Genomic DNA, 24,787 nt, shown 5'->3' on the forward strand with positions numbered 1-24,787 from the left:
ACTGTCCATGCGAGAAACGGCAAGTCAGTTTCAATATGGAGGCAGTCCCAGTTTCTCATTATGAAATGCAACTTTGTAGGGCATTCCAGTTGATTTTTCTTTTTCCAACTATAAAGTTGGAATTTTGTAGTTCTGAGTAAAACTGGGCTGCAGCAGTAGCAACAGATGCAAACATAGTGACAAGACTGTGTTTAGTCTGTTTAGTTTAGGAAGTGGGTCTTTCATATAATGTATCAACTATAATTGCTGAAGAGCATTTAATCAGAAAACTTTTCAAAAATGGGAATTAAACTTCAGAACAGAAGCTTTTTAAGTCCAGGAACATGAATTACTGAAATGTAATACAGATCAAAGAGAAAGACAGGAAGTCAGGGGAAGACTTCAAGTTGTATGTTTTTAGATGAATGTTAGAGGAAATCTCTCCCGGCAATGGCGACTGAAGCTTCAGTTGTACCATCGGTGAGCTCCACCTCTCTGCCACAACAGAGGTTTAAGGTCTGGCTGTTTGTGTTGCTGCAGAAGAGCTGCAGCAGATTTCCTCTCACTCAACAGCAGATTCAGTTCAGATAAAAACGTGATGACTTATGGATCTTTTCCAAGAAGGAAAAATGGAATAGTCTAAGCTGTTTCTTTTTTTTTTCTTTTACCTGCTAGGAAAGAAATTATCTGCTTGGCATTACACACACACACACACACACACACGCACACAAACACACAACAAACAAAAACACGCACACACACACGGAGCAATAATTAACCCTGCTGTGTCTCTAACACACAGAGCAGATGGAGACAATCGTTTTATCGAACAGGATAAACACACACAGGATCTTTTGCCATAATCACAGGCTGTAATGATCATCGCACTGAAAAAGACACACATACACACACACACACACACACACGCATACACACACATTCATCGCAAGCTGCAGCTGAACCCTCGTCGGGTGCTCCAAGATCTGATCCAGATCCTCCAGTAGCTGAAGGACTAAAGAACCAAAGAAGAAAGAAAAGTCGGTAAATGGATCAGACTGGATCGTCTTTCAACATTTCTAACAGTCAGAACTGGTCTTTGGGGAAACACAACAGCTATAATAACATCAGTATGAATTCACAGTAAACATGGTTACAGCAACCCTTGTTTGATTGTCTCTGGAAGTGCTGAACGAGAATAAATTAACTGCTGCAGTATTCATCCGTGATCATGTTTACTGTATGTTTATATTAGAAATATCAGACTGAGATTATTTTGGGCTTAACGACTCAAACTGTTAACTGCTACTGCTTGTGTTGGTGCCCAGTGCCTTAATCTCTTTAAGCCCAACTGTGACTGTGCACACGGTTTTCTGCGTGATTGAGAGTCTTCTGTTTATGAGTCTCACGATCCCAGAACAAAAATCTAACAGAACTGGAAACACGCAACTGCTTCTGCTGATTTCAGCCCGACAGCGGAAGAAAGGAAGAAAAGAGCAACAAGAAACAGAAATAGAAGAGAAGGATCAGGAGCTGCGCAAGGTGAGAGGTTTGGACTGCAGCCCTGCAGCAGCGTCTCCTCCTGTTTTCAAGCCAGCGAACACATTGCTAAGTCATCGCATGTTAAATATGGCTCTTCTAGAAGTTTCAGTGAAAAATCAGCTCATTTATATTTTAAAGAAAAGTTCCTTTAGAAAGACAAAGAAATGCTGAGACGTCTGTTCCTTCCTCCCTTGTCTGTGTTTGGCTGCTAGTCTAAACCCTCTGCGAGAACCGAATTATTTCACCTGAGGATGTGTTCCCACCAGGAAAGTCTGCTTTGGTCCCTTGTTTGTTTTGGACCAAAAGCAGACTTTTTTGTTGCTTTCTTTCACTGCAAACACAGCCACGTGGGTGACGATCGTTGCTCCCATTTGTCAGAAATTACTTGCTGTGTTTTTGTTGTGCACAATTACATTGTAATATCATTTTGAATGTAATTAGCAGCTCATTCGTACGCTGGTTCTACCATGGGATATTTCTAATTTTGCAAAGCCATCTGTAAAAACGGAAGCTGCGAGCAAAAAGAGACAACGTGCAGAAAACGGCAGATCAGGTACGGCTTCGGTTTTATCAGCGGTAGCGCTAGCAACTGCCCGGCAATAGTGGCTCATAAAGTCCAAAACTACATGGAGGCCGGTCTGTGTTCACACCAGAAGTGAACCGCACCAGAGTTTGTTTGAAAGCAGACTGGGATCGACTCAAAAAGCGGGTCTCGGTCCGGTCGTTTGGTTAGGCCAGATGAATAACAGGACTGAAATCGGAATTTACAAGCAGCCTAAAAAACCACAAACAGGAGTTTGAGCTCCTGTTTATGTTTCTCTTCAATTAAAATCCACAGCATTCCTCAAACGTTCCGTACTTTAACAGAAGGCAGTTATCAGAAAAAAATCGGCACGGCGGTGCATGCTATTAGCTGTAGCATTTGAACGATTTTCCCCTCTCTCTGCCAGTCCGCATCACTTACTGTAACAGCTGCATGGCCAGTCAAATCTCTCAGTAATTGCCACACCAACTGAGAGTTTGACTTCTGCCAGGCTGAACTGAAACGTGCGCCCACACTTGTCCTTTTGCTGCTCTATCACTCTGTCCACCTTCTCTATAGAAAAGGGGGGGGGGACATTCTGTGGAGTCTGATGTGAGATTTTTTCTTCTTTTTTTTTCTTTAACAGCCACAGTGAACGCTAATGCCTACAACCAAATGTAACAATGTGACTGTACGCATGACTCTGACCCAGTGGAAAGCTTGAAATACGAGTAAATTACACATTGTTTGAGTGGTTTCACGCTTGATGTGCACATTCTGCAGATTTTATATTTAACCACTTAAATCTTTTTAATATGGTGTTAGAAATGCGTTAAAAGATGCGAATAAACAAAGTGTACGCTTCTGGCATCATCAATGTACGAAGCTGAGTGTATAGTGTAGGGATAATATTTTGAATATTTATTTGAATTGAAGTTTTTTTTTTTTGAAAGAAGCTAAACTAAAACCAGGACCTTTGAGGGGTTCTGGCTAGAATATATTTACAGACAAAGTTGTTATATATATATATATATCTTAAATGCTAAATCAGTATATTTCCTGTATAGTTTTGACGTAATTACTACTCCGGGTATGTTGTTCTTTCAGCAAATGGCCTTTTATGGTTAACAATTAACCAATTACCATAAAAGTTGATGATTATGTCAACAATCATTTCATCACAATTAATCTGATTAATCATTTCAGCCCTAGTCTGTAATAATCCGAATGGGTTTGACCCACAGACCTGCTTAACAGATACACATCTTTTACTCGATCAGACGAATTTGTTTTTAGTGATTCAGCCAGAACTCGGATCCAGGTGAGTCACAGAAGCAGCTGCTAGATTCTGGCTTGACGTTTGAAACACAATCTGTTTGCTGCTCCGGAAAGCCCGAAGCAGTGTGTGTGTGTGTGCGCGTGTGTGTGTGTGTGTGTGTAATCACTTATCCATGTAAGGAGCCTCAACTGCTCTCACCACGACAAACAAACAGATCAGAGTGAGACCTCCTCCGCTCATGTCTCTGTTCCTGTAATCACTGTAAGGAAGAAAAGCACAGCGGCTGAGGCTTCAGGAGCTCATTACAGCAGAGGGAGAGCTTTCAGAACGACGGCCGACAGCAGTGAGCCGCTAAGCGCTGCGTCTCGTTAGCTGGAGTGAAAATTAATTCCTGCTTTCGTCGCAGGTAACGGCAGCTTCTCGGCCTGAAAGAAGATCGTCTGAACAAAGCGGAGAACCAGTTAACCTTCAGAGGCTCTGCTGCAAACTGTAAAACACCGAGGCTCTGTCAGGATCCTCCTGCCAGATTCACTGATGACAGATTTGGAAATAATTCTGCAGCAAATAGCATATTCACAAAAAGCAACGGTCGGGTGATTAAAAATGTCAACATAATTACTCTGATTGGGTAACAGGATAATAAGGGAGAGAAACTCAGGGTGATAATGGGGAGAATTAAAGATACAGGAAATCAATTTGTAAGCAATTTGTTTCATTTGTGCTGAATTTTAGTGAAACTCTGCTAAATATTGTAGTAATAACCTAATAACAACTTGAGAGTATACTTATTCGTAATAAAAAAACAATAAAGCCCAACGACATACAAGAAAAGGTTATCAGTCAACGTTTCTGAAAATCTTTCGTATTTATTGACACGGTTTGTTGAAAAGAATTTAGAAAATCATTTTGATAACTAACCATTTTCCTTTCCATGATATTGCCGAATATTTAATTAAAATTATATTCTTAAATTTATATCCTACGTGTAGTCACGGGATTCAGTCTTTTTATGAAGAAAATTAACTCCACTAAATTGTTATTGTCTAGCTTCAAATTTATTGTTCATTGTTCACTTATACATTATGTATAAAATACATATTTTCATTGTGACTAGCTGGAATAGTTTTAATTGATTTGTTAATTTGATTAATTAGGTTTTTTTATTAATTGATGGTAGATTACATAATCACTCAACCACAATTATGTTTTTTTTACTCCTACCTGTGATTATTTGCATCCTTTGCAGAAATACAGTCACTGAACATAGTGTTTTAAAAGCCAGACGATTCATTTTGGTAAAATTCGGATCTTATTTAAGCTTAATATCAGCTGCCTTAATCTGATCTCACTCAGCTCAAAGACAGTAGCCTGGATGATGTTATCATGATGTTATCTGTTCCTGCACTTTTCTCACATCTTTGCTGAGCTGTCACAGATTCCTTCATATCTTCTATTTTATTTTATTTTTTTTGTCTACCATGCAGTCTCATGCCGTGACACAAAACAATGAACGGATCATTTGACATGAACTGTGGATGAATAATACTCTGCGTTTTCGGACTGTAACATTTCTCTCACCTAAAAGTTTTGAGTTTTTGATGTTTCTATGGAGGACATTTTTGGACTTAATTGAATTCATTTCAAACATTATTTTCTAATGTTTTTTTCTGATTATTTTGAATGCATTCGGTTTTCTTTTTGTCTCATGGTTTCATTCTCGCCACTCTCCCTGCCTCACTGTGTGTTTTTTTTCTTTTTGCTTTAGTTTTAAATAACTGATTCCAAATTTGTAATTTCCAATAGTAAAATGATTAGCCAACATGTTGCTAAGCAACCGCATTCACCACAAAGCTCTCTCTGTGTGTGTGACATCATGAGACAAAACTGCTGCATCTGTTTCTTCTGCCAAACCACAAATAATGAGGATCATGTTTGTAATGTTTACACATTCACACACAAATACACAAATACACACACACACACCCACTCAACATAAGATACCAACCTCATCTTTTTCGTGCTGTTTTTTTTTTTTTTTTTTTGGGGTGGGGTGGGGGGGAATCACTTCCTCTTCCTGTGACAGAAGTCTTTATATTTAGCCGCCATCTGCGCCCCCTCGTGCTCCCTAAACTTCCGCCCCTGCTCCTGAAACGCACGTCTGTAAGGATCCACGGCGACAGAGAGCATTCAGCACTGGTGGGCGCAAAATCTACATTAATTCACCATGTTTAACACAAAGCAAATAAAGAGCCAGGAGTATAAATCCTGCAGCTGGAACCTTTTCACTCTGATCGGCGCACACCTGTCAAGTCTCCCGTTTTGACCGAGAAGCTACCGTTTTGTTTTTTTACTCCCCCGTTCCCGCCGTGCTCACGAACCCAGCTAGCAAGCAAATGTTAAGACTACGTCGGCCGAACGTTCTCTGAAAGTCGAACGTCAAATGTTCGGACTTGACTTTCGCTCCGAACTTTCGCGCGTTATGAAAGAAAAAAATATATTTATGCTGTAATTTTATTTAATCAATTTTAATATCTTTAAAACCTTTATGGTGGTTAATATTTTTTTTGACAAAATCTTTATTTTTGTCATTTTAGAAAGTCTGCATCTCTGAATGTTGTCTGAAAGTCTGCATCTGAACGTCCGTGTGCGACGTTTAAAAATACGGTTACTAGCTTCAATACCTTATTTAGCCGATAGGGGGCTCCACGCCCGGCCAAACATTATCCTCTCCATTCAAATAATGGTTATAAGTCCGATTTTTCCCATTTCCTTTCCTGAATAATCTGCATTGCATTTATTCTAACGTGATGTAAATGTATGTCAAAGGAGAGTAATACTTCAATAAAAGTCCAAGAAGTACTTTCATTTGGAAAATATGTATTTTCTGCCGAGTGACGTAACTTCCCAACCCGGATTGCATTGGGATTTCTGCAGTCAGGAAACGACACTTATGTATTTCACATGAAACCCATGGAAATATACCTTGTTCGGTAAGTTATTAGTTTTCATACTTATTTCTATCATATTCTGACCAAGCACGTATTATAATTTTCCCGTAAATATCCCGGATTGTGCCGCCCGCTCTCACGTGTTAGTTGCTCTCCCGGTGTTCTGACTATCTTATCTTCCCCCGCTCATCTCTCTGTGTTCATTTGTACATTTGAGAACAGAAGTGGTTCGTGTACACAGTTGTGTGGTACACCTGTCCTTCATCGGAATTTAATAACAATCATATTTTTTTTTCAGTTTTTCTAGCTCTTCTAGATCAGTCCTATTGATTTGACATTATGTCAGTGACATCAAGGGGCTGGGAGGCATTCACAATGAACCTCATAGTATGGAATATATACTTTAATAGATTTATTAAATGTTGATTTTGACCCACTAATATGTTGGGTTTAGGTGTCGTAGTAAAATTCTGACTCCTTCAGGTATGCCTAAACCAAGGGAATCGATACTTCATCAGATGTGTTCATTATACCTCATGTTTGATGCTAAATATGTTGTTATTCAAACAATTACTTCAGCTCTGAAATTTTCCATAGATCCAACTATCTCTCTAAGCAATATAATAAGTTGTTTTAGGTCAAATACATTATTGGCAAAATATCAAAATGTCCTCCATAGAAAGTCACTGCTTCAGTGAACACAACAGTGGGAAATATATAAAATATTCCTGTCACAATGCTAAACTTCCAGACTGATATATCTAATATCAGGATATAACAAACCTTGCCGATGGATGAGCGACCATTATTTGATGATAAATAAAGAAATAAATCATGCATAGAATTGTATTTCTGCATCCAAATCTAAAGAGACAACTTTTATCTAAAAAAAAAAAAAAAGCTTTTATTCATGTAGCTGCTTTGGTTAAGTAGATAGAGAAAGGAATGAGCAAGTTATGTCAGAATTTCATCTAGAGAGATTTTTGTTTCTGTCTGACATTATGGACAACGTGGTAGTAATTTTTTTTTTAATGGATCAATATGATGATCTCTTTGAATAATCTAATAAGTTGTAAAAATAATATAAAGAAAAACGATTAGACCTTTCTCATAACCTGTTGTCAGGCAAGTAGTGAGAGTGTGCTTCAGTACATGTTCCTACCCAGAGTCTATTCAGGCAAGGCCATTTGGTTTTAACATTTAGTTTGAAACGCAACACAGTCCAGGTGGAGGCGGAGTTCAAATGATCAGGAGGTCTGATCTAAAACTGGTTCAAACACTGGAAAAAAAAAAAGGTACTCACAGAGTCAAACAATAGCACAAGTCCTGATGAAGATAGACAAACAAAGCTACATGCACACATAGATATAACGCATTCAAAAAAATGTGTCTGTTTTGAACTTCATCCGCCCACAGCAGACTCCTCTCTAAAACCAGTTCCTTTAACATTGATTAGATAATTATCTAATCTGGCTCTAATATAAAACCCGACAGAAAAGACGCCTCTCACATTGTGAGGACGTGCTCTTAGACTCAGCGTGTGTGTTATTCACCCAGCAGGTTTTTTTTTTGTTTTTTTTTGGACATAAATGTCATTGGTTATTTTGCACACCGCGCGCTGCCGCCTACCAACACGGGACCAGCCATCTGGAGGATTGTTGTCGGCTCTCAGTGTAGTCCAGCGCCACTACGCCACAAAAGGTTTGAAAGGACCTGAAGACACAAGCAGACCTACAGCTGCTCTGAAAAGGTCAGGTGGACTCTAATGAGGAGGTGGAGCTAAATTTATCCTCACAGCGTCTTCATAATAGAACATATCCAAGTGTGACTGAGGGACGACGTTTCAACAGGAATCTCCTGCAGTTCGAATGTGTTCAATCAGTGTCTTCCCCCTGAAGAGGTCCTCTCTGTTCTGTCGAGACGGTAACGGCACACCGTTCATTCCTCCAGATGTGTGAAATCTTAAACGTCTCCCGACTGCAGATCCAGTACGACACCAGCATCACGGCACGTTTTCAGTGGGAGGATCACGTTACCGAACGGGATTCTTATGTAAAACACTGACCTCAAATCCGGCTATAAATATAACAAACGAGCTGAGCGTAGTAACGGAGAAAAGCCGGAGAGGGTTTGATCTCGGAGCCCCTCCCAGTTCTCATCCCATCGTGTTCCTCCAGCAGAGGGGAAAGAGACCAACATGTGCAAAAGCTTCTGCTTGTATTGCAGACTGCACTTATATCACAATACGTCTCAGATGTTTAAATGTAGATGTCATGTCAATAAAATCCATCCAGAGGTGGAGAGGAACCTGACTGTAACTGTTCTTTTTTTTAGTTTTTTACCTTCTGGTCATAAGGACCTTCTGGTCATTTACTGCTGCTCCAATCCACACACTGATCACACAATCCATATGATTCCAACTCAAGAATGTGACCCAGTGAATCTGCAAACTGCAAAACTAAGAGGAATCGTAGTCTTGTCTAGTCGCATCCTCATTGTTGAGGGTCGGGGACAACAGATGCTGGTTCCACCACTGCTTTCCACTCTCTTCTTTCTCTGGCGATGGCCGTCCATTCTCCCACAGATCTTCTCGTCCGATCCCTGATGTCGACCGTCCACCTCCGTCTCTGTCTTACCCTCCACCGCTTTCTGTAAATGTTGCCCACTAGGAGGTAGGCGCAAAGGTTGTGGGTCCTAACGACATGGTGCGTAATAATAACGAGGCTAGATCTAATTTTCCTACTCTTCACCCTAGTGCCAAAAATGCTTGTTGGGCTACCAACAAAATATACTGTATACTGTTAATTGGTAGGTAACAAATTCTTCAAAGACACTTATTTATGGAGCATAAGGATGGTTAAAGTTCATCAGCATTTTTTTGTTAACTTATTTGGAATATTTATTGAAAATATGACAAAACATTGAGGTTGGTCAAAGGATGATCAAGATAGATGAATTACAGAGGAGGAATAAAATGTCAGGAGTGAAGGAAGATTCAGCTCAAATCATTTTTTAAGCCAAGGCAACCATGTATAGTTTTTGTCCGACATACTAACTTCACTGTCCATCCAAGAAGGGATGCAAAGAGCCACACAGTAGGAATTATAGGAGAAAATACCAGAAATATTGAAGCGGCTGTCCTCAAGATATTAGAAAATGTAATCATTTCTTATCGTCACTCTTTCAGGTCAACTTTCCTGAGTTTGACCTGAGTTTGGAGTCCAAACACTGCATCCGCCTGTAGATGAAAACTGCAGCACAGCCAAGCAAAGCAGAGCACTATCTGATAAACCACAAATTCATAAAGTCTGTTGTCATGGACACAGCATTTCACCTCCTAAATATTAACCGGAAGAAAGGGCAGCATCAGACGCACCCATTGTTCAGCTCTGCACACAGACAGCAGGAACTTACAGCGGACTTCTCATCGTAGCGTCGTATTTTTCTAGAGCTCTTTACAAATTAATCAGAGTTCCAACATTCCCACTACATTTCCTGTTCTAGGTTTTCTAAAAGTCTGTCGCTACAGGGGAAAATCTTCTGTCTTTGTGGCAAGCTGACTGGCTGTGCATCGTCTCAGCTGGAAGCGATGACACATTTTGCATCCGCAGCAACGCTGCAGGAGAACGAGTCATTTGCTTCACTCTTCATCTCCATCAACAGGCAAAAGAGAGCAGGGACCAGTTTCCAACCAAACTTCCAGCTGAAGGAAGAAAAACATAATTATATCTTGTTTCTGACACCAGCGGCAGCTCAATAGCAATAATAAAAAAAGAAACTCATTTCCATTTTGAAGGTTGTACAAAGCGGATGACAGCAACAGAGGAACTAGTAACCGTTCAGCGTTGCCAAAAGAAAGCCAGCAGCAGTAAATGTTCAGCAGTGAGGATTAAACCGACCTTTGAGATAAACTTCCTGCTTCAACCAGAGGCTCATTAAAGAGAAGGCTACTTTGCCTTTTGCAGGTCATACGGATTCATTAATTTTGCTGAATATTTCCCGTGTCCAAAAACTCTGAAGGAACACTAAATGAACCTTTACCGAACTTGTTTCCCATTCAGCCGCGATGAAACCTCCAGTCCCTCTATGGCACAGACAGCAAGAACAATGCAAACTGTTCTGTTTTTGTGTAGGGACTCTAGTCGGTCGCAAGGTTTCATGTCAAACATAAAATTTATCGTGTTTCACATCCCAGATGAAGCTGTCCAAGACCTATTAGAGAATGGTCTGGATTGAAGCAACACACTGAGCTAAAAAATACGCAAGGTGTTGGATTTTATTATCTAAGAGCTGGAACTCGGGATTCTTCTCTAGGTTGATGTCAAAGCAAAAGGACAGGCAGGTAGAACTAGGTAGAAACAGAAGGAGGCACAAAGGAGGTAAAGACAGAAGAAGGTAAGCAAAGGAAGATGGAGGTAGAGACACAACGGGATACAAAGAAGGTACAGATAGACGGAGGTACAAAGGAGAAGCGAATTAGGTACAGAGGGAAACACAAGAAATAGATTAAAATTGAACCATTTGGAAGAGACAGAGATAAAACCCTAAAGCCTTCTGTTCTTGTCTATAAAATCCATCTCAGATAACTCTTTTAGACCGATTCCCATCTCGGAACCGGTTCCAGCCTGTGTTCTTGCTCTCACCTTCCATGACGAACACCAGTGAGCCGACATCTCCTTCCTTTATGATACAGGCGTCCTTCCCATAATCCACCGGGTACATACAGTCCACAATCTCCTGGATCTGAGAGAGCTCCAGGTTCTTCATGAAGTCATTGTCCAAGATGGCTTCCTTTATCAGCTCCTTTGACCTGAGAAGAAGAGGAGGGAGAGAAAAACAACTGAAATATCTACAAGAAATAGTCAGGATAAAGTCAATCAATCTATTCATTCACTCACTCATCCATCCAGCCAATCAATCAACCAACCGTTTTAACAAATATTAGGCCTATATCTAATCTTTCAATGCTGGCACTAATTCTACAAGTCTATTAGTGACCAAGTTAAGGAATTTTAATCTGCCAATATTATCACCTCATCCTCCCAATCTTTCTTTAAAAACAAGCATAATTCCATAACAGCTGAGTTGAAGGTGGTTAACGACATAATTGTTCTTAACTAACAATAACATTGTGCTGCACGTCTCTTTTTGTGGCTTTGTTCAAAGCTTTTGGTACTGTAAACTGCAACGTTCTGGTAGCCAGGCACAAGCCTTTGCTTGGTTAAAAATTTATCTCAGAAATTGGACACAATGTATTAAATATGATCGTTTGTTCTGAAGCTGTAGTTCATAAGGAGTTCCGCAGGGATCTATATTAGGCCCTCTTCTATTCGTAATTCATATAAACGAATTGGGGCAGAAAGTGTCTGATGTGACTTTGCATTTCTATGCAGATGATACAGTAATTTATCGCACTGGATCCATTCCTACTCAGGCTGTTGAACTATTATAGAAAGACTTTGTTGCTATCTAATGCTCTTTCTTACTATGAAAAATTGTTCTTAATAGATTTATTTTTCCGGATACAGAGGCCCACCAAAATATCCCATTGTTCTTTTCCAGTGGAAATGAAATAAAGCAGGTTCACACATATAAATATCTGGGGATTTTGATCAATGACTCCCTCATTTTCAAACCCAATGTGGGAAACCTCGTGAAAAGTTGGACTTTTACTTTCAAACTAAATTGTGTTTAGCATATATTGCTAAAAAAGCCTTGTGTCTCTGCAACTCTTATGTCTGTGCCGGATTATGGAGAGCTTCTCCCATCTGTTAACTTTCATTTCCAGGGCATCACTTAGACTCCTGCTGGCCGATATCTTGCACTGAGAGAAATTCTGACTCTTAATTTCTTCGCTCGCACAAATTGCTGTTTCTTTCTGTTCCTGCCCAGAAGCTTCTGTTCAGTCTGCCGCTCCGTTATCCTGGAGCTTATTTCAGGAAACTTTAAAATCAGCTGAATTCATCCAAAGTAAAAGCATTTGAGGCTGATAGATTGACATTTACCTGCTTCTCATAGCTTATCATTTTCTATAAACTGTGTAACTTTATGTGTTATATTTGTTGCTGCCCCTTGGCCAGGACTCCCTTTTTTGTTTTGTTTTTTACCTTAATGGGATTTTACTCTGGTAAAATAAAGGTTAAATAAATGGGGAAAAAAGTATCTAAAGTTCTTTGATTGACCCATAAAATTAAAAAAATGTAGTAAAATACCTAAAAAGAAACCGAAAAATACTCTGAAATGGGACAAGTTCACGTCAGAAAGTCTTGGATCCGACTGCAGAATCTTGAATTCCCCATATTTCCACAATTAAATAACTTCAGTCCATTTCTCTAAAAATGTTAAATTAACTTGATTTGTAAATGCGACCTGGAAATATTTAGAATGTTGTTATAAAACAATGGTTTGTCCTCCTAGACACTCAAGATTGTGTTTCTACTCTATCCCATCGAAGCTCCAGAGGAACCTTCATCTGAAACGCTCGGTGTTTAATTAACTCTCCTGTCTGCAGTTGTCTTCACGCTTCTTTTTGACAGTGTGAGCATCTGCGCGAGGGAGGCGGCTTCAGCTCCGTCTTTTATCAAACAGCCGAAGTTATTTTCTGCAGGTTTGATCATTTGTCATCTCCGAGCTCGTAAACACTGAAACCGCGCGCCTGATCAATGGCAGCCGGGTGGTGTAGAACAGACAGCCGATTCATTCAAAACGTCCTCCGGCTCAGATTGATCTCACAAACGGCGCGGCGCCTCTGGGCAAAGGAGGAATTATCGGGACCCGAGCTGATGAGTATCTCACAAACTGTCAGGAGATGTTCTAGTTTCTGGGATACAATCTAAGTTGCAAAGCATGGAAGAAACGGATGTCACTGAATAAAACCCGCTGCGTTCACGCAGATAAGAAAAAAAAAAAAAGATCACAAGAAAACCGAACGTGTCTGCAACGTGTTTTACAAAACGTTGGACAAAGAAGGAGTTGTGAAACGTTTCAGATGTTTGGTGTTTGGTTAATTAACTGTGAATACAGTAGCATGCTTGAGCTGAAGGTTCTTATTGTCCAAAGTGCAGACAGATAGAAGATATAAAGCAGAACCTGAATACGAGGTCCAACATGATGCAACAATTGGGAGCGACATCGACATTAACTCTTGTGTTCGACGAGGATGTCTGCATCAGGATGATGCCTTAACTTTGCGAAAAGCAGCTTTTAGCCTTAGACAAAAGCTGAATAACTGAAAACACTTAAAGTCGCATTACAAAGCTCTGATACGCTGTCCTTAACCTGTTCCTCTCACTGTTGTAAACTGAAAAACACTCTTCATCGTGAAATCATGACTCCGCTCTGCTGATTCTTTCTTGTTTCTTTGATTGAGTTCTGTTATAAAACATTCCCAGAATGCTTTTCACTATGAGGTATGTGCTAACTGCACCATACTTTAACCCCAAGTCTGACTGTGCAAGACTTCATCCGTGACTTTATCACAATCTGCACAAGTTCTGTTTGCACAGGAGAAGATTCTGACTGGAATTCAAAACACAGTAAGGCTTTGTGCACTAAATCGATCACACTGCTATCTCGAAACCACCCAAAATCAAAATACTGCCACTCTAAAAAAACACGTAAAAAGTCTTTCACGTGCTATTTTACAAAGAACATCACCAAAAGGACACCAATATTTAAAAGACATTCAAAGACAGAGCCTTTATATAACCTATAAGGTAAATCATAATATAAAATCTAACTAAAAAACAACCTATATAATAATAATAATAATTTTGGATCAGCAAACGGGTCATAATTTCTTTTTTACATTTGTTTCTGCACTTCCCAGGAGGGCTTTATGTTTAGTTTTTTGTTTTTGTTTTTGTTTTTATCTCTCAACTTTTCAATGTGGATTTATTTAATGTTGCGTCAGTGATCTCCTTGTTCCACAGAGGAATGAATTGACAACAAATCTCGTCCAAGACAAAACGAGCTAAAAAGCCACCCAGGGCCCCTCCGCCCCCAGACATTTGTTTATCGAGAACGAGAACGCCATTATTTTTGATTTAACTGTTTCAGCAGAGACGAATTAAATTGCTTGACATTTACATCTAAGATTAAATTGCCAAGTTTACTTTGTAAAAGTGCAAAGAGTCGCCTTCATAGTTCGATTGTTGCGTTACCATGGCGACAGTGTGAGGCTGCGAGTTTAATCCTTGTGTTTCAGCTCAGTTTGTACCAAAATACCTATCAATAATAATTAACCAATTATCAGTGATTGTTTTGTTTTTTTGTTATCTTAGTCAATTGAACTGGGACCCGTCTACCAGATTCTACCACATCTGTACTGATTAGTGGTGCTGATGTTCTTAACGGGAAGACGGGCCCCTAAATCATATCCCGCCTGAGGCTCCAGGTAGTCCCCAGAACATGCTATGTTCTTTACTGCCTCCTGGTGTTCGGAGCCATCGTCCCCCAACAGAGGCACTTAAACAGTGTCATGGTTTCTTCTCTTAATGGCTCCATAGTTGCTTTGTTTTATTGTTGTTGTTTTATTGTCTCCTCCAACGATGTCTGGTTTCAAATTTTTCAATCACTTGGGTCTTCTATAAACTCTGGACTGTGACTTGGTTGCTTAGATGAGCAGCTCTACCCTCTAGATGCAAATAATACCGAGCAGCTGAGCCGTCGTCGTCGTCATACAGAATCTAAAGAGGAGGAGAAGGATGTCTCTCTCTCTCTCTCTCTTTCTCAGCCAGCAGAGCCAAAGGTTTTCCTTCCTGTCGAGAGTGGAGGGCTCAGTTTTATTGAAATGGACTGAAAGAGACAAAGTGAGTGGAAGGAAGATGGTGAATGCGACATAGATCCTCACTGGCTGGCAGCTGCTGAATGATTTCCAAAAAAAAATCTGCTAACATTTAAATAGCCCACTCAGGGTTTAATCCAAAAACACCTACAGTTTAGTCAGACTTACAAAGCTGCGTTAAGTTGCTACAAAAATTTGATTTCAGTGTAAAGGAGCATTATTGGATTATTAAAGGCAGGAGAAATAGATTTTGTTTTTGTTGTTGTTGTGAAATGTAAATTTAAGCATCAGGTAGCTAAAATAAGTGTACAATAGGAGAATTGTTTTAATGCAGAACCCTAAAATCACTATTTAATTTGGGGTTCTTTTTAGTAAAAATGGTTAGCATCAACACCAAACCATATGATGCCCAATCAAATTCGCCTTTCGCCTTTGGATTGGAACAACTTGCAAAAAAAGAAAAACACTACAGCTTAACGTCAGCATAAGCTTTATAAACTCAGTGAAATCCATAAAGTAAGTGATCGATGTTCCTGCTTTTCAAGCAGTTGGCTTGTCATGTGGATACGGTACATGTAGGCAGTTGTGTCATTTTGGTTTGGTTGTTTGTTTTATGATGTTCGTCGCGTTTCTGCTGTACGATATTCTGTGGCGTGAAGTTTTTATGTTTCCAGAACAGGTCGCTGTTGAAAATGAGAATCTGTTCTTAATCAGCCTACCTGGTAAAAACAAAGGGTAGAATAATTAATTAGTAAAACTAAAAATGAGTGATTAGCGGTGAAGCATGGCTCAGCGGCCATGTGGTGCAATCCTATTGGTTGTGGCAAGTGATGGAGGGAGCAACTGCGTTGCCCAAAGAGTTGCAGTGACTTATTTGTATTGCTTGCAGCACAGTTCTGCCACAAGCACCATGCTAACCGCTGCCTGAAATCCCAAGTTCAGGCAACCACGAATGATCATCACTGCCTGGCAGCTGCTGAATGATTTCCATTTAGTTTTTGTTAAAGCAAAACAAGAAATGCATGAGATGGACGTGACTATAAATTATCCTCCAAGTTTCAGTAGACCTACATATGAACACGCGAGTAAATCAGGACCAACGTTCAGTATTTTCTAATAGATTTTCTTTAGAAACTTCAAACAGGAGAAGTTGCGGCGTTACCTCCCGAATTCAATCAGCAGACCAAACGAACACAGTGGAGAAACATTCCATCCCCAGTCGAGGTTTGCAGATAAAATATTTTTCTGAGCTGAAGCGAACAAGATGCGTCCCTGCGGTGCAGGAGGAAACGTTGAGCGATATCACTTTGTCGTTAACTTGGGGGAGTGTGGGGGGGGAGACGCCCATTATGACTTGCTTGATAAGGTCCATTTTAATTCATACGCAGAGGAAACGAGCTCTCGGAGATGAGCCGGGTGTTATTTCGGCGACAGAAAAATATTGCGGGCCCCACTTCTGTGTCTGTATATGAACAGAACAGGACTCAGGAGGAAAATCAGTGAGGACTGGATGGAAGGTGGTGACGAAGCGCTCACCCTTACGTCGTTGCCGCATTGGTCACAGAGGGAGGGGGAAGGTGTAAGGAGAAATTAAATGGATGATGGAGGGAGAGGAAGGTGACGAGTGTGAAAGAATAGAAACAGGAGGAACAAAACAACAGATGGGTGAGAGGGAAAAATTATGAAAAGAGAATTAAGAGTGGAAATAATTAAGGAGAGATAAAAAAAATAATAATAATCAACTCAAAATAATTCTGCTGAAAATGAAACGGGAACTCTAAGGGGAAATAAAATAAATCTGACCAGAGATGATTTTGTAAAACATGGTCGACTTATATTGACAGAGTGTTTGAAAGGGAAGCAGGGGGGAATTAGCTCATTACCATCTGCCAATCAGAGGCAGAAACACCAATAAAATCTAAAAATCAGTGAAATCCTCACAGCAGCTGATTTGCATTCATTAGATCTAGACTTTTTATCGGTGTCAGGTCAACAGAAGAGGCTGAACTGAAAGACTAAGATGAGTTTTACTGCGTAAAAGTTTCAAGAGTCTGACAGAACAGCAGGCGGTCTGTTTGATTCATATGCTAGAATTTAAATAAATATTTGAATTATTGCCGATCAATTAGAAGAAGCATCAAATATCAGCACAGGGGACATTGAGTATAGAAGAAAGAAAATATGTAAAAAAAATAAAATAAAAATAAAAATTCATGTTAAAGCAGATGTGTAGCCTCAGTTTATGGTGCAAAATTGTGAAAGATTTTGAATACTGATAAAAAATATATATACATATATTTTTGTTGCTTTATAAGAGAAAATAACAAATTTGATTTTATGTAGAAAATATGTCTTGCAGTTAAAAAAAACATTTTTCTTGAAAGAGTAAAGAAAATTTAATTTTTTGATGTTTACCCTTTTTCCAGAGACAAATAAGAAGTATTTGAGCTTGTTTTACAGCACCATTGGCTGTAGTTCATATTTACAATTTGTTTTTCAATACATGTTCATTTTGTAGGCAGTCAGCGTTAAAATTTGTAAGAACATTGCTAATGAATATGGTAAGACTGGAGTGAAAAATACAAACAGTGTTTATATTTTGCTGCTGAATCGAAGCCAGGTTGTAAGTCAGGCTTAAAATGGTAAATACAAGAAGCGTTGACAAAAGACGAAATAAAAAAGCTTCAAAAGCGACTGAAACTCACACAGACCGGTTCAACATGAAGCATAAATCTGGCTTTCAATGAAAAAAAAAAAAAAAACCCAAAAGGACTTCCAGGCTTTTTTTTTGTCTTTGAAAGATGAACGAGTTGACATGCAGAGCCTCAGAAAAAGCTCCGTCAATGTCGAGGTCGGATCCAACAAAGGCCAAAAAAAAACCTACTCGGCGAGAAAAGAGAACGATGTTATTTTACTTGAGGAAGCAAAGAACAAGAGAAAAGTTTTTTTTTTCTTTTTCTTGGGCTGAGACATTTCATAATGTGAGGTCTTCGCAGTCCTCCCACTGCAGCATTTGTTCACATAGTAAACATGCCCACTTAAAAATTGGTGACCAACTGCACTAAAGCTGTCAGACAACACACACACACACAGACACACACACACAAACAAAAAAAGTTCTGACCCGATGAGTCGAGCCAGAAACAGAATGATGTCGTTTTGCTCTTGCAGCCCTCGGAGGGAACGTATTACAGAATAGATATGAGCATCTGCAGTCATTTTGAATTTTTTATAAAGAATTTCTGGTGAGTGAAACACAAATGTCAACTCTTGACCCGAAAGCTTCTGCAGCGCCAAACTTTTGTGAATATTGCAACTGCTGAACTGCCGCCGGTTATTTAGAGCCGTTGGCGTCTCGTCTTAACCTTTATGTTAGAGAGGCATTTTATACCAAACATGGGTGGATTCATACCTGCCGTGGGGACGCTTCAGTCAAGTTTTACATTCAGCTATTTAAATCGCCTTTTAGCCAGAAAACATACAGGCGTTACGATCATCGTCCTAATTTGAATATGTCCAGTTTTTTGCATTTAAACTCTGCTTGCTCATATTATCTTCATCATTGTTGCAACTTCATGTGTTTTGTTCTCTAATATTGTGTAACTGCAATCAATTTCTATCATCTGATCAGAGTTTACTGTGTAATAAATGAGTCCAAATCAGATTTCATAAAGAAAAATGTAAAAAATCAAAATCAAAAGGCTTAAAGTGGCATAAAAACCAATTCCAATGGGAAGGTGATAAATTATAACACTTGTTTTCAGAAACAGGGCAATATATAATATTGTTTATTGATTATATTCTCAATATTTCATTAAAAAAAGACCTTTGAATTCATGGCAAGAGACATGTCGATATAAATATATGTTAAATTAAGTTGTTTTAACATATATTTTCAGTTGTATTAAGGTTTGTCAATGCTTGCGAGTCTGGAGTGTTTCGCACTATTTGTTGTTTGTTCTTAGATGAGTTCGGTCTGTGCTGCGTATGACTGAACAAAATAAACAAGATGGAGAAATATTTGCACATTTTGATTAATGAAATGTCTAAGATCTCTGTGCACTGCTCTCTGGAAGGAATCAAAGATCTTGTTCATTTTCCATAACAAAGAAGCACTTAATCCATAAAACAGAGAGCATTATGGGAATTACATCCGTACCATGAAGTTTGTGGCTTTTCAACTCAAACACTTAACAGTCGATTAAATGTGAGAGCCTTCAAACGTGTTATAGTTCTTCTTTAATACCTCTAGCTTTCCGCAGGAGATGATGGGTTTAAGGTGACTTTATTTCATTACAAAAAAGCAAAAACCTGAGATGTTCCATGGACCGACCCTGGACTGAATAGCTGATTTCATAGAAACTGACTAAATTCACTGACTCTTTTACTTTTTCACAATGTTCTACTTGATGCATTTTTTTTCTTTTGCACAGAACAGAAGTTGGCTTTCTTCCTTTTTAGTTTCTCTCAGTGGGAGTCACATGACGGCTGCGGGAACGCGTTTAAAAATGGAAACGAGTGTCTTTCCTTGTATCTGGAAGACGTTTTTCTACATCTGTGAGAACCACAGTAGCTACTAACAAAGACCCACCATAAGGTCGAACAACAGGAACTGCAAACCTTCTGATTCCCACGTCACTCTGCAGCTGGTGATCACTGCAAACTCTGGTGGATCGCTTCAAACTCTGTCAGCAGCGAATCAGGGAACAATTTCAGTGGATCATTAACTTGTCTGTAGACACCAGGAGAGCTGGTGGGAGTCCACAGCCCACACACAGACACACACACACACACACACACACACTCTCTCTCTCTCTTCTCCATTACTTTATATTTTCATATAACACACAGACACATGCGGGCGGGCTGCAGACTCGGAGAGGAGATGGGAAACAAACCCTGTCATCTGCCTCCGTGTGTGGGAAGATAAAAACCAACGCGCTTGGTTGTTCTCGCCGCCGCAGACAGAAAAGCACGCCATTTAGCAGTCTGCAAAGAGTCGAAGCGGCAGAACTTACCACCAAAGAGCCGGATGACACTGACAGATTAATGGGACCTTCAGAGAATCCCAGCAGATCATCCTAATCATGGTCCTGTTTATGCCGCCTGACCACAGAGACAAGACCGTCAACAACAATCACGCACGCCTTTTTCTTATGCACAGAAACCACATAGACATGTTGTGTGTTTCTTTTTATGATCATGCTCTGCTGCATATTTCTTTAAATCTGACTAAACTACTTTAATAAGGCCACAATTTTCTTTTCTTATGTCGTAAATTTGCCTTATTTTTGCTTAATGTTTACCTTTTGTGAATTTCTATCTAGAATTTCTGTTCTGTTCTGTTCATTAAAAGCAGTGAGAGTCCAACCAAGTGGGGAAATAATATCGTCATCAGACAGAATTAAAATGCATTGCCCCAGAAATGTTATATTCTATTAAATAATGCATCCAAGCTGTTCCTTTCTGACTGCAACATTGCACAAATTATAGTTCAGGATATTGTGCGGCTCCACTACATGTAGAGACGCCAAACACTGAGCGCTGCTGCTGCACCGTGCGGCCCAGCTATATATAGATGCATCAGTGGCGTTCTGGTGGATGGAAACATCAAAACCTCCTGGATATCACGGAGGGCGGAGCTACGTCTGCAGCTCAAACTTAATTTCGGAGCTGATGAGTTGGAGCTGAGGCTCGGCCACCGTTCGTTCCTTCTTGGCTTTCCGTAGCCATCTGTTAGCCGTCCTGAAGCCTGATTGGCAAGCAGTCTGGCTGATAATCAGGAGATCATGAAAGCCTCTGCGATCTGAGAAAAATACTAGTAAGAAAAAAGCAGAAAATCATTTCAATTTCTCTCTTTTTTTGTGTGTTGTTGCCTTGAGAAACAAAATATGAATCATCCAATCAGGAGAAGTAGACCTCAAAGGCAACTGAGGAAAACAGGAATCCCCATCATTTGCCGTTGCCCCGGTTTTGCAATTTCCTCTTCCTTCCCTCTGCAAATCCATAAGTTCTCACATCGAACTCTCTCAGATTTCCTCCAGCTCATGGAGAACATCATCAGTACATCCTCTTTTTATTTATTTATTTATTTGTTTTTTTTATTATTATTTTTTTACGCAAAACAAAACCGGCTCATGTTTTCAGGAGAAAAGCTAAAAATAATCATCTGAGTGAGAGCATGCGGCAACTCGCAAGATCTTTGCACGTCTGAAGCTCAACGACGGGATGCTGAACAGGAGACGCGTCTGCGCACAGGTGTGTGAGGAGAATCCTCGGAGCGGATAATGATCTGAAACACCGAGCTGCGCAGGGAGCAGGAGTCTTAACAGACACATTTCTCTCATTTCCCTCCATGAGGAACCTTCGGCCGGAGGCCCTGACCTCGGTTCGGCATCATGCGGCGCATTAAAAGCAACCACGACTACGGTTTGACTTGAGTGGTTTTTGTTCATCCGAAGGAGCGAAGGGCCGCCTGCTTGAGCCGTTGCCTTATCTGATGTTGATCAGAGCTCGGCAATCAGCCCCAAAACAGAGCTGAAAAGCTTCATTAATGCAGAACAGAGCAGATCTATTAGAACTCGTTCCTGTCGCTAATGAGCAGCTGCAGCTGCAGGGCCTCAAAACTGATCGCAAAGATTTCACCCGCCAAACAAAAGACCCTCAGAGTCACTCATTTAAGCCAGACTGACATGCACTGAAAGCCTGTTCTTCACTCAGGTAATACAGCCGATTAGTTTTTTTTTCTTTTATTTGACTGTGAAACAGTTGAATCCGTCCTTGAACAGTCTGACATAAAACAGCTTTGAAACTCGGTGAAAGCAGAGAACCACTTGTCTCCGGTGTGCAAAGCCAGCCGAGAGAACAGAAGTGTTACCCCGGTGTTCAGTGGGAGAGTCTATCTTCTGGTCGTAAACTCTTAGGAAATCCAGCGTGTTCAACGCAGACTTAAAACTAGCTAAGGGATAAAAACTCCCCCTGTTTACGGCAAGATTTACACTTCCTGTATACGCTGCAAAAACACAAAGTCTTACAAAGTTTGGTCTAGTTTCTAGTGCAAAATATCTTAGTACAATTGTAACTAGACAAAACTAACTTTTTGGCAAGATACGAGCTCGTTTTCAGTCAATAATTCCTGAATACTATTAAAAAGTACTAATTCCACCGGCAGCTTGTTTCACTTCGGGAGCTTGTCCTGTTATAAGACCAAACATCTACCAGTGCAACTAATAACTTTACTTATCAATATTAAGTAACTATTCCCTAAAAACAAGCTACAAAAACGAGCAGAAAAGTTGCTTAACTTACTATAGTAAGTTAGTTTTTTGTCTTATTTTAAGTGCATCAAATTATTCAAACTAGAAGCGAATTAAAAATACTCGATAAGATTTTGTGTTTTTCAGTGTACTGCAGGATGTTCTGTTAACTTCCTGTCACATGCAGAACTTTCTACAAGTTTGACAGAAGCTTAGAAACGGACAGAGCGAGTTCTACGAGGTTTTCTGGAGCAGCTGAAAGAGGTTCTGTTCAGTCTGATGATTCTAACCCTCTGCCACTACAGCCAACATGGAAACAGGAAGTCCCCCCACCGCGTCAGAACCCGCCGGAGGAAGTGAAGGACCTACTGTGGGCTCTTGGGGTAGAACGGCAGCGTGACGTGGCACAGCTCGCTGATGTCGAAGGCCGTGGGTTCGGCGGAGATGGCCTGCCTCTTGCTGCGCTGCTGGTCCGGCTGCAGCACCAGGTTGTTCTGCTGGGCCTGGACCTGCTGGGCCGTGGCGGGCCGGATCACCGAGCGGTACTTGTCCAGCTCGTTCTGCAGCCTCTGGATCAGCTCGTCCTTCTGGTCCAGCTCCAGCTCCAGCTCGTCGATCAGGGCGTCGCGCTGCCGCAGCTCCTCGACCTTCTCCTGCAGAGCGTACTGCAGGTCCCGCAGCGTTCCCATGGATCCCCTCAGCCGGTCCCGGCAGGACGTCAGGTCCGAGTCTCAGCGTCCGCCGCAGCCTGACCACGTTGAGATCTCCAGGTTTCTGGGAGAAGTCTTTGGGTGCCTCGTTTCGCTTTAAACCGTTGCCCTGCCAGGTCTTGTTGACGATCTCAGTGAGTTTTAGGATTTGGTTTTTGTGTGGAAACTTCTCTGTGTGAAAATCTCTTCCAGATTTTCCCAGGAACATCCAGAGGACAAAGGACTTTCAGGAATTTTCCAAATGTTTCTTTTGGCTTAAAACCTTTGAAACTCCAGAGTCCTTTACTCTTTACCCCAGCTACATCTTTGTAAAAGTCTTTAACAACATTTTCTTTTTTCTTTATTGCTCGTCAGGGTACCTGTGTTTGCTCTTGGTCCAAATCCATTTATTTATTTATCAGACATTGTCAAAATTGCTGCAGGTGTTCCTCCTCGGTGCCTTCAGGCAGTTCCCAAAGTTTCCATTGGATTTTTTTTTTAACTTATCTGAGAACGTTAGTGGATTGGTTCCACAATCTGATATCTGGGGGGAAAAAAATGATTAAATTGTTTTTGTGGTAATTTGAGGTTGGGTGGAATCAGGTGATGAACAGTGGTTTACACAGGAGAAACTCTGGAAAACAGATTAAATAATAATAGATACTCCTGCGTGTCACGTTTCCCATCCCGTTGATTAAATCCAATCAAAACAAACCGCATGATTCAAAAAACATAAAAAAATAAAAAAATAAAAAAGGAAATTTGGATGCGGGATTCCCCTCGATATATGAATGAAGAAAAAAACTGAAGACGTGAGGAGTAATCCGGAGTACAACTAACACACACACACAAAAAAGTTTACAGTCAGTCTGAGAGAAGGATAATCCCACAGGAGGGCTGCTCCGGGTTTATGTCCGCTGGAATATTTTACGCAGAGAATAAGGAACCAAACGTCCGCCAGTTTGATTAAAGTGTGAAAACGGAGGTGCAGGAATCCAGCAGCGCACACTTTACTCCCGAGACACACGCACACACACATACACACAAAAAGGAAAAAAGAAAAAGATGCGTTCCAGTCCCCTGGAAACGAGAGACAGGAAGCCAAGAGCCTCAAGTTGGATGTTTAGGGAGATGAGAGGACAAACGCCGGGAAACAGGTGCTGCAGAGCCGCGAGTCCGGAGGAGTCCGGAGCGCCGATCCACTTCCAGTGTGAACAGTTTAATCCGAAACAGTTGGAGCTTAAGTGGAGGTCGAGGCGGAATGAAAGAGAGAGAGAGAGGGAGAGAGAGAGAGAGAGAGAGGAGGAGGAGGAGGAAAGTTGGGCTGCCTCCGCTCCGAGGAGGAGGAGGAGGAAAGTTGGGCTGCCTCCGCTCCTTTTCGTCACCTGTCCTCCTACTGATCCTCACCTGTGCAGCTTCAGTTAAAGTTTTCTATGAACAGATGAAGAAAAAAAACTGCCTAAATGTTCATCTTAAACCAACCAAAATTTTTTATTTGTTTATTTACCAGGAATGAGCCGTGGCCAGAAAGGATGGGTGTTACAGTGAACTGCNGTTTGCTCTTGGTCCAAATCCATTTATTTATCAGATATTGTCGAAATTGCTGCAGGTGTTCTGCCTGGGTGCCTTCAGGCAGTTCCCAAAGTTTCCATTGGATTTTTTTTTTAACTTATCTGAGAACGTTAGTGGATTGGTTCCACAATCTGATATCTGGGGGGAAAAAAATGATTAAATTGTTTTTGTGGTAATTTGAGGTTGGGTGGAATCAGGTGATGAACAGTGGTTTACA

General features: G+C 40.6%; 1 pseudogene; it reads right to left on the bottom strand.

Moving 5' to 3' along the window:
• The window catches only part of LOC103152902 (cGMP-dependent protein kinase 1-like), a 44,674-nt pseudogene extending 20,507 nt beyond the window's left edge, over nucleotides 1-24,167 (bottom strand).
• Between the last annotated feature and the right edge of the window lie 620 nt (nucleotides 24,168-24,787).

This window comes from Poecilia formosa, unplaced genomic scaffold, assembly GCF_000485575.1.
Source record: "Poecilia formosa unplaced genomic scaffold, Poecilia_formosa-5.1.2 Scaffold333, whole genome shotgun sequence".
Lineage (NCBI taxonomy): Eukaryota > Metazoa > Chordata > Actinopteri > Cyprinodontiformes > Poeciliidae > Poecilia > Poecilia formosa.